At 36.9% G+C, this 4,151-nt stretch overlaps 1 non-coding gene across 1 annotated transcript; it reads left to right on the top strand.

Moving 5' to 3' along the window:
* The first annotated feature begins 338 nt into the window (after positions 1-338).
* LOC113917861 lies at positions 339-488 on the top strand. Its single transcript, XR_003518378.1, has one exon. It is a non-coding gene; the product is annotated as a U12 minor spliceosomal RNA (small nuclear RNA).
* The last annotated feature ends 3,663 nt before the right edge of the window (positions 489-4,151 follow it).

Raw genomic sequence — 4,151 nt, 5'->3', positions numbered from 1 at the left:
AACTTGCATTTGATAAATTACAAGACACTGATTTTCTTTCTTAAAGGTCATTTGTAGTAAGACATAGACTGAAGTAGAAGTAATGGTCAATAGAAGCAAAGTGATCCCAAGTCCACAGACAGCAACCAGGATTTTCCATGGCATTAATTAGTTTGGAAAATGGAGAACTATTTCATCAATACATAATATAATCGACAATTACCCCCATGAGAGTATTCGCATTAAATTCTTTATCTTCAACCATAGGAGCCACAGGTTTTTCAGGAACTAAGATTTAGTCAAGAAACAAGTATGAACAAAATGATGTGGGCTGCTGAGTATTAAACATGCAAAGTTTAACACCTTAAACTTATGAGTAAAGAAAATAATGATTTGGGGTGGTGCCCAAATCCTCACTGCTAATGTGAGATGAATTTTTGAGTGGGCAAAGGTTGCCCCTCTGGAGACCTGCCTACTTTGTGGGATGCCTCGGAGTGGCAATCTGCCCATCCCCTTTTAAAACTGAAAGAGTAGACTGGTATGAAGCTAATAAAAGAGGTTGAGAAGGAAACAAACAAAGAAAAAACATGCAAAGTTTACATCTGTTACATAGCCAACATGTACCGAATTTCCTGTAGCTAAAATTAAAACAAACATATTACCTCCCAGAGAAGACAAAGTGAATATTTGCTTGTCTGGACTCAATTTCAAGAATGAAGTAATTGTCTCAAGAAAGGAAGAAGACTAATATGACAGTGGCTCAAGAGAATCTCCACACACACAAATTTTTTCGTTATTGGCAAAATGGTAAAATTTTCAAATTTTACCGTTATCGGCATTGGCCCACTCTAGTGTAGTACTTAATTCTAAATACACAAAATATTTCAGAATGATGGCCTGAGGGTTTTCTTTCCCTTTCTTTTCATTTTTTTCTATTCTTCACCAAGACATGATGTTACAAATGCTCCTTTCAATAATTTGATAGACTCCAGCTCTGAGCCAGAGAGAACATCTGTTAGAAAACATGGCAATATTCTATTTATAGCTCTTTCAGTCCAAGCCACCACAGTATCATTTCTGTTGTGAACACCCATCCCTTGAAAGCACAGAAATCACAATGATAAGCTTTTGGAAGAATGGAATTATGAAAATCACCCAACACTTCCCAGCAATGGGAAATGACTCCCTCTGTTCTTAAGTCCAGAGACTTTTCTTCATAAATAGTTCTGTAGAGTTGGTTCCCATCATGGCTCGACCAAAGTGGGAGACTAAAACATCCGACCAGAAATGAAATTAGGAACACGTATGAGCCACTGCATTTAGAGAACATTTTAAGACCAGAGAAATTATTGACTGAACCCAAACCACTAAGTCTTCCACCTTGAAAGATTAATAACTGACAACAAAGTTGATGTTCCAGAAATTAGCCTGACATATAGGATAAGGACAGAAAACTAAACAGAAGACCATGCATGTTTCTAATCCTCTTAATGTTACTCAGCTGCCAGCATCCAATAACTTGGGGTGGAAGAGAATCAGAAAAAAAAAAATTTTTTTTTGCTTTTTTTGCTTTTTTGCTTTTTTATAACTTGAATGAATTTCTGTATTCATGAAGTTGATTTTTTCATCAATTACAGTTTAAGAACTTATGATGGCTAGGCTAGAAAGAGGCAAAAATAAAATATATCTCTTTATTATCTAAGACTCCTGGATCACAGATAGGCTTATGAATATTTAGCAACTTCTGGGTGATAGTGGGCTGTTTTGGTCAATACTCTCATCATGTGGACATCAAGGTGGCAACTCTGAGTACAGCTGCCATGTGCTATGGTGGCTTTCCTGGGAAGATAATTCTGTCCATTCCTCTGCACAGAAAATTAGGGGAGGAACTCTGAATGTTTGTAGTATAGTAAACAAAAGTGACTTCATGACATAGCTTAGGTAAAGGGAGGAAGAGACCAAGAAATAAGGGGGCCTCGAATTATGAACCCAAATCAAAGGCCAAGAAGAAAAGTGAGTGAACATAGAGCTTGGATGACGTCTTTTTTTTTTTTTTTTTTTAATGGAGACTCAAGGGATCTAGAAGGGAATCCAGGCTACAAGCTATAGTATAAGCTAAATGATATACAAGCTAAATGATTCCCTGCTTTCACTCTCAACTATTATATCACCCTGGCCCCAAATACATTCTACACTCAGCAACCAAAGTAATCTCTTAAAAGTATACATTATATCATATTATTTTTCAGCTGAAAATCCTCCAGTGACTTCCTACTAAAAACACAATGGAAATGGAACTTACCTTATAATACTTTAGAATGTGGTGATTAATTTCACCCTCAGAAATTAGTCCTCCCTCATTTCTTATCACTCTTTTCTTTGTTCATTATGCTCCCATTACAATGACTTCCTTTCCAATCCTGAAACACACTCAACTGGTCCCTTTCTTGGGCTGTTGTCCTTGATGTTCACTCTGGTAGCTGAGTGTCCCTCCAAATATTCACACTTACTGCTTCATCTTTTTTGTCAATAAGTTCTCAGATCAAACTTATCTCTACAGAGATGCAGGTTATGTGCCCCCGAGTCATTCTCTGTTACATATATCTTTTTATTTTCTTGATCATAACTATCATTATGTTTAATTCTTATTTATTTATTGTTTTGCCTGTTTTAATCTGTCCACCCCAGGTCTAAAATGAAAGTCCTGTGACAATAGAAAACCAGATTGCCTTTTACCATTACCCAGCTCATAAGCAAGGGCCTCTCATATCATAGATACACAATATTTTTTTTAATTAATCCAAACATCTTTTGCTCAAGTTGTGTTCAGGGAAAACTACTAAAATCTAGATCAGCATAAAATGAAGTTGGGAAATTAATGAAACAGCAAACCAAGGAAATAGAACATTTCATTAGGGAAAAGTAATTGTCTTTCTTGTTTCAGCTTGGTTACAAGTGAGATTTCCTGTTTCATGTTTCCCTGTTTGAGAATCAAAAAATTAAATACATATAAGATAAAACAAATTGGCAGGGTTTTTTTTAAACTGCCTTTGCAGTGAGTGACAAGCTGAAAAAAAAAATAAAGGATATTCTTATACCAAGCAGAATTCTAATTCAAATGTCACAACTCACATTTGTAAAACATTTCCACTCTGCATTTTTCTAAGGGAGACTTACCAGCCTAGCCAGAAATGCCATTTATTCATTTAAGCAAATGGTATATGGTAATAGGATTGGGAGCAGAGAACTTGATGTTTGGGTACAGTGAGGCCACAGTTGGAGTCTCATTTAATTTCACCCAGAATAAAAGCTCTTTGCCTTGGCCATAGGCACAGCCCTTGAATCTTGGTTAGCTGTGTACAAAAGGCATCTCCTTCTCACAAAGCAGGGATCACGCCAAGGAAGGCAGATGAGTCTCTAGTGATCCATCACACTGACACAATTTATTTTGCTGATGAATTGGTAGCATATTCTGAGACAAAAGTCAGAATTTGTGTTGTGTTATTTGCAAAGACAAATAGATATTGCTTTATACAGTAGATACAGAGTTTTAAAAGAGTACACACTTTTGTAAATAATGCTGTCCTTTTTTAAAGTGTTAAAGGAAACAATTACTTATAAGAAACTTTCAGGAAATTCTCCCCAAAAGGAATAGATACTTTGTAAAATGAACAGGGTTGCTGAAAATCCTCCCTGACTGGGTCAGTTTAACTCAGATATTAGGTGAAGGTGATCATACTGGAATCAGTGCCTGAAGCTGGATAGAAGTGAGAAAAACAGATAACCTCAAAAGACGATCTTTTTGAAAATTAGTATGACTAAGTTCTATTACTGACATACACAAATAAGTGAATGTAATTTGTGTAAGGTATGCCTATGTGCCCTAAAGCTCTAAAGTTTACTTTGACTTCAACCATAGGTGAGGGTCCCTCTATCCTATGTCATGTGGTTAGAGGGCCCCATTTTGGCCTTCATCTGGGTACCCCCACCCTATAGTTGAGTGATCTTAGAGCCCAAAGCTATGTGTCCATCCATAGCCCACATACCCCCTTCTAGAAAGTTCTACAGGTTCCAGGGCATCTGAATTTCCAGTACAAATATCACTGAGATTGTTCCCCAGGCCTACGTGGGTCTTTTCCCACATCTGCCTTCCTGAAAGCAGACCAAGCTGT

Source organism: Zalophus californianus, chromosome 4, assembly GCF_009762305.2.
Source record: "Zalophus californianus isolate mZalCal1 chromosome 4, mZalCal1.pri.v2, whole genome shotgun sequence".
Taxonomy (NCBI): Eukaryota; Metazoa; Chordata; class Mammalia; order Carnivora; family Otariidae; genus Zalophus; species Zalophus californianus.
This window is presented reverse-complemented; position numbering and strand designations above follow the sequence as displayed.